General features: G+C 40.0%; 1 protein-coding gene across 49 annotated transcripts in view; it reads left to right on the plus strand.

Annotated features, from left to right (window-relative positions):
- dock3 (dedicator of cytokinesis 3) overlaps positions 1–15,051 on the plus strand; it is a 406,352-nt gene that overhangs the window by 32,290 nt on the left and 359,011 nt on the right. The gene's annotated exons all lie outside the window — the stretch shown is intronic.

Consider the following 15,051-nt stretch of genomic DNA (forward strand, 5'->3'; position numbering starts at 1 on the left):
CAGCGGCTCTTCAACACACACACACACACAGAGAGAGAGAGCAAACCAGAGCACTGGCATGAAACTTAAGAGGTATGAAAGTCGTGCAATTTACAAAAATGACCAATAAAAGTCTGTTATTGATCCTCTGCTGGCTGATTTGCTGTTCATTCTAATCGCGAGCCGTTTGTGTTTTATTTCATGTGTTGTTTTTACCACGGTTTGTGTTTTTCTGTCATTTCAAAATGCCACTAGCCTATATTTTCACTTTGTCACAGTTATTAAATCAGTGTGTCAGTGGCACAGTACAGGCTAAGTGTGTGTGTGTCAAACATTTTGGTGAATTACATTAGTTTGGGCTGGTTATATATTTGAAATAAAGAGAAAATGTTGACTTTAGCGATGACAAGGTTTCAGTTAAACTGCAGAAGATGCCCTCTGACAACGAGGGGAAAATGCCTCACAGCAGCTGTTTTCCATCCTATTAGATCACATTTCCTGGAGATGGTGCTGATGGACAACAGTATTAGTTCAAAGAGAATAAAAGCAGGTAAAATAGATTAAAACTATCATTTCAAAGCTGTCCAAATGTGACTGTTTAAACGCATCAGCTGCCGAGCGGAAGTTCTTCGCATTCTCCTTGCGCATACACGCAAAGCATAATGGATAATTTTGCGTTCCAAGAAAAAGGTCTATAGGAGTATTGATGAACTAAATTTGCTTTAGTGTATGAGTCTGTATGGGTGTTTCCCAGTAATGGGTTGCAGCTGGAAGGGCATGCGCTGTTTAAAACATGTGCTGGATAAGTTGGCAGCTCATTCCGCTGTGGCGACCTCTGATGAATAAAAGCTGAAAAGAAAATGAATGAATGAACCCAACATTAGTCTTGTCCATGTTCGACTCATTGGGTTAATGAGAGTTTATCAGAGTGTACTTGGTTGGAGATAAAATGACACAATGGCAGATACAGTTGGATAGTCAGACAGAGAGACAGACAGACAGATTAGATTAAAGCGTGGCGGTTTGACACGGCTCATATTTGTAAACAGTTTGGTCGCTGCTCTGTGAACAGACTGTGGGCGGCTGAGTTAAGATCTGGAGTAGCAGGCTTAGCAACGTGAAATAAATAGAAACATACAGAAAAGCCAACGTCAGCCACTAAGCCTTCAAATTATCTTAAATTATGAACGAGCGGAGTACATGCTTCGTCTTTATTTAGCCTGTGCTCTCTTTTTTCATCCTTCTTCTTCAAGTCCTCCTCCTGTGGACTCATCACATACAGTATGTGTCGGCATCTAGTCTGTGTTTCCTCTCTTACCTTCACTCTAATTCTCACATTTCCAACATCTCTCGTTTTCTGGCCCACTCTCTGTCCTTTTCCACCTTCTCACATTTCCACTGATAGCTAATTATTTTGAGCTGAATCCCAGTTGTCCTCATGCTAATGGAGACTGTGCTGTGACTGTTTTGATGTGTGCTTTAGCTCGGACATGCTAATGCGCTGGCTGTTAAGATTCAGCAATTGTGTATTGTTTTTCTACTTCACTGATGCTTTCACCAAAGCCACACCGTCCATGCTTTGTGCTCGGGGTTATCATGTTCCTCATTCACATCTACTTTTACAGTGAAACGCCGTATAGTTCATATGGAGTTCAGGCTTTTTTTAGCATGACTGAGTTCAACGCACATTTTGTGGTCAGTAGAATCATAGGCCAGCAGCTCCCATTGGGGTTGGAGGATGCGGAAACACGTGACTTTTAGAGGAGATTTGCCATATCTAGTTCAATGAGCTCTATGCACAGCTAGTGTTTTTCAGCCAGCGGTACACTTCTGTTGAAAGCTTAATGTGACTATTTTTAATTTCATAAGGTTGCTTGAACTAACTTGATTCTCAAAGCGCTTTACATTAAAACAAAAAGGATAGGCAAGAAAATAGGATAGAAATTATATTTAAAAAAGTAAATAAAGTAGGGGTGTCAAAAATAATCGTTTTATCGGTGCACTGCGATGCAGACACGGACAATTCGGTATCGGAGGAAAATTCGGTATCGGATCAGTAATAATCATAACCAGTTATTACTGACGTCATTTACCTTATATGCGCTCTGTCGCGAGGGAGACGATCGCGAGTATTTACAGCGCTTTAACTACTTAAAACTCATAAACTGCACAATTTCACTGTGTGTGTTTGCTGGATCAGTCTTTCACTGACATATACAACAATAGCCCCTATTTCACTGAGATCGAGAGAATGAAAGTAGCCTACTCCATTTCTCTCTCTCTCTCTCTCTCTCTCTCTCTATTTCTCACACACACACACAGTGGCCCATTTGACCTGCTGGCGTGGGTTTTCTTCTCTTCTACAGCGTTACTTTTGCATCCAGAAACGAGCGCGTGTCTGCAGAGTTTTCTCCACCGTGTCTATCATACATCAGCTGTGAGATCGCGCTGCCTCCTGCCGCTTATCAGCATCACTCATCTGTGAAAAACGCAGCGCGCAAGAGCCAATCGCAACCGTTTTTTTTTTGAGGGTGTGACCAATCAAAGGGGTGTAAGAGAACTAGCCAAGGATCAGAAATTGAGCTGGGTATTTATATTTGTTTATATTATTTGCTAAATGCTCGTTTTGTTTAAAGTTACAGTTTATATATCTGACTGTTTGTATTAAACGACAAAATTGTATTACAAATAATATATAAATATAAATATGTTCATACATTTTAATACAAGAAATGCTGCTGTGAAGAAAATATTAAACTGTGTATGGAAAGCACCGTCAGAGCACTGTGATGCACCGAAATATCGAATTGAACCGAATCGATGGCATGATAATCGTAACCGAACCGAACCGTGAGACTAGTGTAGGTTCACACCTCTAAAATAAAGTCAAAAACATTGAAGTAATCACAAATACACCTCACCCTACTGAAAAAAAACAGCTTAAACCAGTCTAGGCTGGTTGGCTGGTTTTAGCTGGTCGACCAGGCTGGTTTTAGAGGGGTTTTGGCCAGGCTGGTTTCCAGCCATTTCCAGCCCGGTCTTAGCTGGTCAGGCTGGGAGATGACCAGCTAAAACCAGCTCGGCCAACCTAGCCAGGCTGGGAGCCCAGCCAAAACCAGCTATGTCCAGCTTAAACCAGGCTGGTCAAGCTGGTTTTAGCTGGATTTAGCTGGTCACTTTCCAGCCTGACCAGCTAAGACCAGGCTGGAAATGGCTGGAAACCAGCCTGGAAATGGCCAAAACCCCTCTAAAACCAGCCTGGTCGACCAGCTAAAACTAGCCTAGGCTGGTTTAAGCTGGATTTTCAGCAGGGCACTAATAGGCAAGTCTCTAAAGAGTGAAGTAATATGATAAAAGTCAAATATGAATGTATCATGTTTAATCTCACTTCAGCACCGAGGTTTCTCTGTAGGAAGAGTAACTTTATTACCTTCAAATAGTAGCTTAGCTAATTGTTCCCTGCTGAAAAATCCAGCTTAAACCAGCCTAGGCTAGTTTTAGCTGGTCGACCAGGCTGGTTTTATAGGGGTTTTGGCCATTTCCAGGCTGGTGTCCAGCCATTTCCAGCCTGGTCTTAGCTGGTCAGGCTGGAAAATGACCAGCCAAATCCAGCTTAAACCAGCTTGACCAGCCTGGTTTAAGCTGGGTATAGCTGGTTTTGGCTGGACTCCCAGCTTGGCTAGGCTGGTCAAGCTGGTTTTAGCTGGTCATCTCCCATTCTGACCAGCTAAAACCAGGCTGGAAATGGCTGGAAACCAGCCTGGAAGTGGCCAAAACCCCTCTAAAACCAGCCTAGTCGACCAGCTAAAACCAGCCAACCAGCCTAGACTGGTTTAAGCTGGATTTTTCAGCAGGGTTGTGGGTTTCTTATCAATTTATTTCTGTTTTTTGTTTGTGTCTGAGATCAGCAATGTCTGGTAGATTTCAATATTAGTGTTGAATACCAGTCCGACCTCTAAGGTATTATATAAAGCTCTGATTATTAATTAATCAACATAAACTGCAGGCTTTAGCATTATGCTAAGTTACAGCCGATCACTAGCCCCAAGCTAACTCTATCAGCAAAGTAGACACGTTTGATCAGCATTTTACAGCTTTTATATACCGTAAAATGTTTATGTTGTTGAGTGAGATGTCCAAGATTAAGAAGAAGAACGCCTCACTTTAAACATATTGTACATTATACACATGTGCCATGAGATTATAAGTGCATCTCACTACTCAGTGTAAGCATGTGAACATATTCTTACAATACAAATCACACTAAACAACAAGTTACAGTAAAAATAACTGTAGACAATATACGGTTCTGCAGCTCAACAAGAAATTAACATCATATTTAGCATATTTTCCACCTAGCTTAGCATATTCATTTTAACGTGACCTTTGGTTGTTTTGGCAGATAAATAAACATGTCAGTTCTCAGTCAAAATGAAATAATCATTAACACTAAAATAATAAAGTGTAGGGGTGTCGAAATCGATCGAAATTTATGCTCAATTTCGATTATCGAATCAAAAAATAGAATTGTCGATGCTGCCCGCCATATGTCACTTCAGCTTGGCTTGCCAAGCCATAAAAAAACCACGCTTGTTGAAGTGCTTGTTAAACTGCAGACGCAGGACACCCTTCGTCAGAGCTTAAACTCTCTCCTCTTTCAATGAAGTCGCCGGTGTGGAAGTATTTTGGATTTCCAGTGAGTTATGTTGACAACGTTCGTGTTGTCGACAATAAAAAAAATAAAAAAACAGTTTGCAAGCTCTGCTATGTACATATAGGGTTGGGCTGATAGACGATGGGCGAATAGGTCTTTGTTTTTAAATGGCATTTTAGAATGACAACGATCCACATCCACACTAGCGTGTAGCATTTCTGAGCAGCCCTCCTTCCTCACTACCGCTGAAAACGCACATCACATGACCACACACACTCATTCACACACAGACACACACACACACAGATGCACACACAGTCATGTGCTCGAGAAAGCGGGTCCAGGCAGTCAGCGGGTCAGTAGACTGCTTCAGTCTTTCACTTTCACTCTAGTACTTAGTCATTTTAGCGAACACCTCAGATACTGTTGGCTGGTTCCTGTTGGTTGTAAGTGACAGGTGGCAATTATGTGTTTAACTTACCTTTATTCATTTACTGTATGATTTGTTTATGGGTAAAACAAAGACCATGCAGGTCAGGTAGTTTAAACGGTAGGCTACAAATAATTCATTCGTTATTAATTAATTAATTATTCATAATCGAAAATCGAATCGAACTGTGACTTTAGAATTGAAAATGTAATTGAATTTAGGATTTGGAGGATCGTGACACCCTTAATAAAGTGTTGGGGCTGCGTTCTCACTAAACAGTGATCTGAGGAAGAACTCGTTTTTGTTGACCGATTAGAGTATGCAAATGATTATCTTGGGACATATGTCATTGATAACTTCATCACAGTGTCTGTTAATCTTCTCATTTAGTCTGTGAATAAACGTGTGAATGATCAACATAGTGTCTTAGCACATGCTAACTGCTAACCAAGCCCACACAGAATGTGCACCCACAGAAAGCGCTCCACAGATTTTGAACCCTCATTAGTTCTGCACATTCTCTGCCTCTTGCATGTTTGTTTATTCATATTTTGGCTAATTTTTTTTTCGCAGGCTTACAGCTGATGGTAAGCAGCTTTGTGTAAACACATTTGACCACATTTAAGCTAATCCAGCAGAATTCCCACCTCAAAAAACAGCCTAGATAATGCCTGCAGATTCAGTTTAGATCTGCATATAATGCAGTCTCAGAAATGAAGGTACACAAGCTGTCACTTTTACTTTTTTACTTTTACAAGATACACATTTGTACTTAAAGGCAGGCCCGGATTGGGTAATTTGGAGTACCGGGAGAATTCCCGGTGGGCCGGTCTGTTTTTTAGCCATGAGGGCCGGTGTCCCTGAATCTGTCTCACTTTTTAACCCCCTGGGGTCAAAGACCGCTTATACACGTTCTGACAAGTTTTTACCTCATTGAGCTGAAATGAACCTAAATTACACTTTCAGTTTTGATCGTACAGATAAGATCAATACATCAATCGAATCTGTTAGGTGTCTACTTTTAAATGTGTACACTCATAACAAAAACAAATGTGTGTGCTTTTGCAAAACAAGGATAATAAACAGTGTAGGCATTCTGTCTTTTCTCTCTCCGTGAACTGTTTTTAGAAACGCGTCAGTAAAATGCGTTGAAACTCAGCGAAAACAAAACACCCAGACACGAGACACATATCTTTATAAAGTTTGAAGTGTCTACTTTTAAACGCAGCTATTATGCATGTTGAAAACAAATATTGTTTGATAAAGTAATCAGTAGGGATGTAACGGTATCAGAATTTCACGGTACGGTAATACCTCGGTATGAATGTCACGGTACGGTATTTATTGAATCATTTACAGGAAAAAACAAAACTTATGAAAATACTCCAAAAAAGTGCCAAAAGTGTCAATGACATACAAATTAGCCATCTATCTGTAAGCTTTGAACCAGGAACTTCAATTTTAATAACAAAAAAATATTAAACCATGTAAAAAAAAATAAAGTTTCAATTTAGTATTGTTGAAAACTCATCACATTCAACATTTAATCACTCACTCACTTAGATAGAGATGGGTTTAAAGGAAAATTATCATATAAATATAATCTGGTAAAAGCTGGTATCTCTGGGTATTTACAATGTCCCCTGCAACAGAAAAAACCCTCTCATTTGGGACTGAGGTTTCTGGGACAAGAGAGATATGACTTGGCCCAGGTTGACAGCAGTGGGTAACGTTGTGCATTGTCTTTCCCCCACTTGAGAAGACAAACCATGAGTGAGATAGAGGTCTCATGTCTGCATCAATCTGAACAGTGTGCTGACAACACCGCTATTCAGTACGCGCGCGACAACACAGCTGATAAGAACTCGCGCGACAACACAGCTGATAAGAACTCGCGCGACAACACAGCTGATAAGAACTCGCGCGACAACACCGCTGATAAGAACTCGCGCGACAACACCGCTGATAAGAACTCGCGCGACAACACCGCTGATAAGAACTCGCGCGACAACACCGCTGATAAGAACTCGCGCGACAACACCGCTATTCAGTACGCGCGCGACAACACAGCTGATAAGAACTCGCGCGACAACACCGCTATTCAGTACGCGCGCCGCGACAACACCCGCTTTAGAGTTTTCCAGCTCTTTTTCATCCCCGCTTCTAGCAGCACACTCCATTTCCCCATTACTGGATCTGTAGCGACAACAGACCGCAAGGGATGATGGTCAAGCATGGGCTGATGGGAATTGTAGTTTTCGCTACCTCCCGTTCGCTTCATTCGCCTGAGCAAATTTTCTCAGAAGACCTATAGTTTTACCGAGTCATGCGACTTCGGTAATATCGAAAAAAATTAATATTGCGGTATGACGGTATTTACAATACCGTTACATCCCTAGTAATCAGTATGAAACCAACGCTATGTCTAGCTTCTCAGTCTGAGCTCATTAGAGTTAATGCGACCACGCCCACGAAGCTTTGACATTACAAACAGCCTGCATGAGAAGCGAGCAACAGTAGACTGGGTCAGGAAAAACACGTCATTAAAATGAACTGAAACTCAGCAAATAGTCGACAAAGGAACATGTGAGATGTTTCTAAAGAAAGCTTGATATGTCTACTTTTGCATTAACCAATTCAAGTCGAAAACAAATAATCTCCTTTCATGTAATCCGTATAAAAGTAAGGGCTGGTACTGATTCTCCTGTCGCCTCATTACAGCGAACGTGATCCCGCCCGCAGTGAAGGCGCAGTTCATATGGAAATGAACTGAGTTGAGCCAGCCAGGTGATAATGTACACACTCCCCGAGACATGGCATCAAACGACAAGCTTTATTATAGTTACTTATTTTTGTTTGAACGATGGCACGCTACACGGGTGAAGAAGCACAGTACTAAAGAATTTACCTTCTAGTTTATTTATTTATTTACTTGACCACAGCCTCACTCTTTTTTTTCATTATTTTGCCGCATCTCTCTTTTTTTAACCTATTTTCATGATGCAGCTTGCAGGTTAATAATGATATAACTTAGATGAGACACTACTCTGTAAATAGCTGTTGTGGTCTAGTGGTCAGCCTGTTAAGTTATGACTTCGTCGATCCTCGTCTAAAAAGTGTATTTATTTATTTCATTTTTATTTGAAGACATAAAATACTGTTAGGGTTGTTGAACATTTGAAGTTCTAAAGCAGCTGTTTTCTCAACAACAACAACAAAAAAAGATGGGATAGTGTCATTAGAAACTGATTTGGAAATGACCTTATTTTAATACAGTCAGTTGTGAACTAAGATGGGCCAGTCCGAGGCTTGAAACTCCAGGGCTGAAAAGGAGTCCCACTCCGGCCCTGCTTAAAGGGTACCTCAAAAGTATATATTAGTACCTAAAATTTTTAAGATTAACACTTTTGTACTTTGTAGGTACTAATATGCATCCTTGAGGTATTAATATGGACCTTTTAGGTACAAATTTATACCTTTTGAAAAGGTATCACCCCAGTGACAGCTCGCGTACCTTTATTTCTGAGAGTGTGTGCTAATTCCAATCACAGTAGATTTGTTATAGTCTTATTGCCTTAAACGCTTCTGAAATGCATTTATTTTAGCATCAGGACTGATATAACTTGCCAATTTTTTTCTCCCCAGCTTATTGGTAATGCTTCTTAGTTTTCTTCCAAGCGTTACTATGTTAATGACTCAGATAATGACTCTCCAGAATGTGAAAACAACCTATTCATGCAATTCAGGGACACGGCGCTGCTACAAAACACTGGCAGTCAATGCAGCCGGTGAACAGCATGGAATAATTCACCCCACACATGCATTGTCTTGAGAAAAAGGCCTGTCAGAGTCGATCAGCTGAAGGAGCGAGTGTGTATGTGTGTGCTTCAAAATGTGTGTGTGTAATATATTGTTGCACGGGCAGAAAGACAGAGTTATTAGTACATAAGAGACGTCTGAGCATATTTGTCTCCTTCCTGGCAAGGGGGAAAACTTCAGATTTCCCGAACAGAGGGAGCCCTGCTAAATGTTTAGGCGGTAATATTGATCTCTACCGGGTTCCTAATGGGAACAGGGTGAATCAGCCATTTACTGTTTTACTCAAAGTGTAGGTCACAACCTCTCTAGTCTATGTCTGTGGAGTTTGTATATTAACTGCCGCTTTATAACATATATTCAGTACACAGAGGAAACGGGATACTTTGAACTAACTTAGAAAGTACTGTAATGTGTTACAGCTATTTATTTCTTCAAGCAAAATTTAACTTCGGTTAAAATTTTAAAATGTAACTTTAAAAAATGTATAAAAATATTAAAATAAAATCAAAGTTAAAGGTGCATTAGGTGATCGCCTTCAGAAACATGTGCTGTTATGGTGGTTGAAAGTCTCTTCACATTTATATTTGTTATAAATATGTTTTTATATTTAAATATAAAAACAGCATGGAATAATTCACCCCAGATATTGTTATATAATTCAGATATTGTTATATAATTCAACCAAATAATGTTATATATGTTTTTATATTCTGGGTGAGTTAGAAGACTAAAATATGTTCAGATTAGGGATGCACCGATATGGATTTTTTAGCCGATACCGATAACTGATAATTCTTCAGACTTGGAGGCCGATAGCCGATATATATGGGCCGATAATTATAAATAATTCGAAATGTTATATTTTTACACAGCAAACTTCACAAAAGCTGAAACTCAGCTCTTTTGAACTGAATAGCCTACACTTAAAGCAAAAAAGCTATGATTTCAAAATTATATATTCAATTATATATAACCTATATTCACGATTTCACACAAATCAGCATGCAAAAAAATACATTATTTCACTTTCTTCATAGCAAATGAACATGCAAATTGACTGTTGCATAAAATTAAAAAGGTTAAATAACAAAATGGGATTTAATCAGCAAGCAAGTAAAATATATTTTAAACAAAATGAAAAGAGCTAAGTACTAAAACCAGCTCAAATGTTCTTGAATAAAACGGGTTACAGTGATGTACATGTGTGCAAATATGTCCGAAAAAGCCTTTTTTTAGAGGTGTTTTGACAGCTCTGAGCCACCGTACAAGTGAAAAGCTAGATACAGAATGTATTATTTCAGAAAATGCGACAAAAATTCATCCTATTTGGCGTTTTAGATTATTTTGAACACATAGCATTAACGCTTCTGTGTTCGTTCTTGCTGTCAATCATGGGAAAAATAATCAATGAAAAGTTTATAATATACCGCTGAGGGCGCAGATTTGCCCTCGGATTTTGATACAAACTAGAGATCTGCGCGGGACTAAATTTTGAATCCCGCTCCCGCCCGCACCCGCCAGGTTTTAGCCCGAACCCGACCGCTCCCGCTTATATTAAGAATTTATTGTCCCGCTGCCCGACCCGCCCCGTTTTCTGGCCGCCGCGCCCAATCCCGCTAAAGAGCGGGGGAGAACAAAACCGAAAATCCCCCAGCTATACAGTCCAGACAGCCAAGCTGTCTGTATAAACACACACACACACAGCACCAAGCACACACACACACAGACAAATCTCTCTCACATACGCGCGCGCTCACTAACACACACACAAGCACCAAGCAGACACATAGGCGTTTGCTGTTATATCAACTCAAAGGCTTGTAATACCATGTATCAAGTACGAATGTAATACCAAAAGGTTTTATATAAAGGTATATAAATACTGAGTCGCGCCTACTCTCGGGCCGATTCCGGCGCGGATGCGGCAGCGTCGGCTCGCTTACGGCCGCCGCATCTGGCCCGATTGATTCCACAAGCATCCGGAGTCCTGCAGCCAGAGCCGGGCTTAGTGGTAAGTCTCTGGCAGGCGAGAATCTAGCCGGAACTGGCCCTAGTGTATTTTGTTATCTGGGAAAGCTCTCTCTCTCTCTCTCTCATTTGCGCGCGCGCACTCACATACACACACACAAGCACCAAGCACACACACAGGCAAAGGTCGCTCGCTCGCTCGCTCTCTCTCTCTCTCTCTCTCTCTCTCTCTCATTCGCATAGCAATATCCGCGATATGGCTAGACAGCCGCTTCCGTCCCAAATTAAACCCGTTACCGACCGCTCCCGCGATTTATTCGGAAATTTATTCCCGCGCCGCAGAAATCTGGCCGGGTCCTGTGGCGCCCGCGGGACACCCGCGGGAATGCAGAACTCTAATAAAAACCTGATCATTGAGCTCAGATGACTTTATGACAAACACAGAGCAGAATATAAAGACAGAATGTGTGGCCCGTATGCTTGATTCAGTGACCGGTGCACCTAGGTTCTCCCCTGTTGTCGATCTGTGAAGGCTCAAGGCTGTCAGATCTATGTGTGTGTGCGCGCACGGTGAAAGCTCTCATGCGCGCTCGTTATAATCAATATAAATATTATATCTTACATCAACAACACATGGAAAGCAACGCGTTGATAATAACAAATAATTATATTAGATTAAAAACCTTCCGTAAAGTTTTTGTTTAGCACGTCACGTGTGCAGGTCAGTTTGGTGTGTGTGTATGTGTGTTTGTGAAGCCAAGAGGGAGAGACAGAAAAGAGGAGTGCTTTTTTCGCAATGAGACCAAGATACACGGGTCCTCGTTCATTCACCAGCTGCAACTAAAAGAGTTCACCCCGAAACTAATATTATTCGGCCCTTGAGTAAGTAAATCTCCCTGCTATCTCTAACACAACAAGGAGACAGAGCAGGAAAGGTTTACATATGTAACATTTTTTCCAGAGGCGATTTGAAGCAAAATACACAATGGCACTCAATCAAACATATCTACAATGATAAGGAGCATGATTACTTACCGAGTTATTAACGCATATATATATACCATATATATACCACATTGGTACAGTGCTCCCAGGACAAATGTCATTCAACCGTACTAGTCAAGACAGTGTTATTACGTTAAGATGCTGAACTTTAGCGCTGTCTACGGGTGTAGTAACGAGCACACAAAGAAAACAAAGCACAAAGGCAGAACATTTCATATGTAATATTAAGTTTTTTTCTGTTTTTGTATGTTCTGAACTTTTGTGCTAATCAGGTAACGTTATTGAGGATAACAGTCACTTACTGCATTCACCATACGGCAAAGCAGCTCCAACTCGCTCTAAACACTCGGCTTATGCTAGTTTTGTTGAATAAAATCAGCAAACAATGCAAAAGAAATATGACAACGAGATGCTGCGCTGCCAGAAACTTGTATTATTGTCGCCTAACGTTAGTGAAAGAGTCGTTCGGGGGATTCATTCACAAACGAATCGCTCCCTCCGTCAGTATGAGAAGTGAAGGCAGGAGAGGAGCTGTGTTTCAGGACATGATTAGATTAAATTTAACAGGGAGGGTGAATACTACATTTCTGTACACACAAACACAAGCTCTTTGTCAGGAATGCCCGTGCGGTCACTGATCCATCAATGTAGAAAAGTGATGTAAAATTTTAATAAAAATTTTACATTTTTTTTTTTAAATTTTTAAAAAAATTACATACTAACATCCAGGAAAACTCCCGATCACAGATATATGTGTATATGTGTATATCTCTGGCTTTGCATGGCCAAAGTCCTCCACTGTACCTTGGTCCCGCATTCATTTCAAAGGAGCACAACCCTGTAGCAAGATGGCGGCGCTATTGACGCATTCCGTCTAATAGACAACAATAGGCCAGGCGACATCTAGTGTATATATCTATGATTAACGCACAGCAATTCCACGTAAAGAAAGGATGGACTTTGAAGGAATAAACAGTGTGAGGAGAGCTCCATGAACAAGTCTGAACATGTTCCACCCACACGTGCGTGGCAACAATTATATAATTTATAATATATAATAATTTATCGGCTTAAAGATATCGGCTTAATTTAGACATCGGATCGATAACGATAATCTTAAAAATAGCATTTAAAGGTAAAATCAAAGACTGCTGGTTTAAGGTGAAGACAGTTTGAGAAAAACTAATGCTTTACATTTTCTTTAGCGGGATTTCTTTTGCCGCAACAGAAGACAATTTTTAAGGCAATTTTTAAGGCAAACAGGTTAAATCATAAATCTGACTCCCTAGTTTTTCTTGGGGCATGGTGTGGTGTTACAGTTTCACTAAATCCAATATAAAAACATACTTTCACAAAAGTGAACCTACTGTCTTTCTTTCAATGCAAGCAGTTGCTTCAATAGCAAGGAAGTGAGATTATAGATTTGTTTACAATGGTCTTGTCTGTATACATTTATCACTGGTCTTTAAAGTTATATAATTAAATATATATGTATTTTTTTGTAGTTCACATATTCCTTTAATATAGTTCGGGTGAAACATTTGTACTCACATAAAGTGAAAGCATAACCGTTTGTGAACTCCTCACCTAAATTAATGTGAACACTTGACCTGATGTAATGGAAGATGTTGCTGCTTTGCTAATGTCAAGGCTTTTATATATACTCAGTACTTAGGTTCAGCTTACGTCGCTTAGAAATCTGCTCCCTTTTAAACTATGGCTTTGAAAATGTGAATGTTTCAAAGAAGTGGATTTAAAAAGATGAAAACTAAAAGCTTTGCGCCGTAAAGTACCGATAATGCTAATATCTCTGTGAGAGCTCTCGCTTCCTGTTGTGCGGCGCTAAACATGGTTGGTTTCCAGCAACTCATCAAATTAAATCAAGAGCTGTGTCACAACAAACCACTTCATCCACTCAATCTTGAAAGGATCAGTGCTAAAATATTTTAGAGCTGGCATCTTTTCATCAGGTGATCTAAATGAGAAGCCAAGAGAACAGCGTGAGCTCGTGTAACCTATGCTAATGATACTAATGCTGTAAACTAGCGGACGTCAAATGGCATTAAGACAAATCCTTCCAGGCATTTCATTTTCCTGCTTGATGACATATCCTCATGCTTTAGACATCAAAGACATTCGTAATGGGACATGGTATGTCTTGTTGACCGTTTCATCTATGTTGATTTTGAGGGAGGAAAGCGGCCCACGAGTGTAGCATGTTTTGATCCAAAGCACTGTCAGAATACTGCTTTATTAAGTCTTTATTTTGAAAATGTTTGTCGTTTCCTTCTGGACTACCCAAGTGCAACACCCTTTACGAAAATGAACCATGGTTTTACTGTGGTACTGACTGTAGTAACCATGTTTTTTTTTTTTGGTACATACTATGGTTTTATGTACCACGAATGTGCCACAGAACCAAAGCAGGTTATATTACATTTAACAAAATCTATGCAATAATGTCTATGATAGAGCTGCACGATTCTGGCTAAAATGAGAATCGCGATTTTTTTTGCTTAAAATAAAGATATGATTTTCTCACGATTCTGTAGATGTAAAATAAAGGTATGGTAAAAACAAACATACAGTATGGCACAACCTCGATAATAATATTGTGTAGGTCTACTGGTTTCTATAAATAATTCTATTCTATATCAATCTATTCTTATAACAATTATGATGTTGAATTATTATGTTTGAGATATATGCTTTCAATCTGTCATATTAGACAATTTAATTCACTGGTAAAATCAGACATTTGCCATTATCTACGGTGGCCGGGAAGTGCAAAACAACATTACAAAGTTTAAAACCCTTTAACAAAGCTCGAGACAAATTTACATTTTGAAAAACATGTTTACCTATCATCAGTCACACTTACATAAAAAAAAACAATTTTACCAAGGACGAAACAAATTAACATTTTAGAAAACAATTTAACAAGACGCAAAACACTTTTACAAATCCCAAAACAAATTTACAATTAGAGATTCCCTACGGAAAGGGAATGTACCACACCCCGGAAGTGACGTAGAATGTACCACACACCGGTAGTGACGCGGGGGAACGTTGTTGTTGCTGGTGAGCGCGGTAAATTCGCGCTGTGGAGTACATGGCGTAAACGAAGTTTATGGTGACTAAACTTGGACAGCGGTCGAGGGTTGTTTTGCGGCAAACACATGAGCAGCTTAACACG

The sequence above is a fragment of the Danio rerio genome, chromosome 22 (assembly GCF_052040795.2).
Source record: "Danio rerio strain M-AB ecotype USA chromosome 22, GRCz13ab, whole genome shotgun sequence".
Taxonomy (NCBI): domain Eukaryota; kingdom Metazoa; phylum Chordata; class Actinopteri; order Cypriniformes; family Danionidae; genus Danio; species Danio rerio.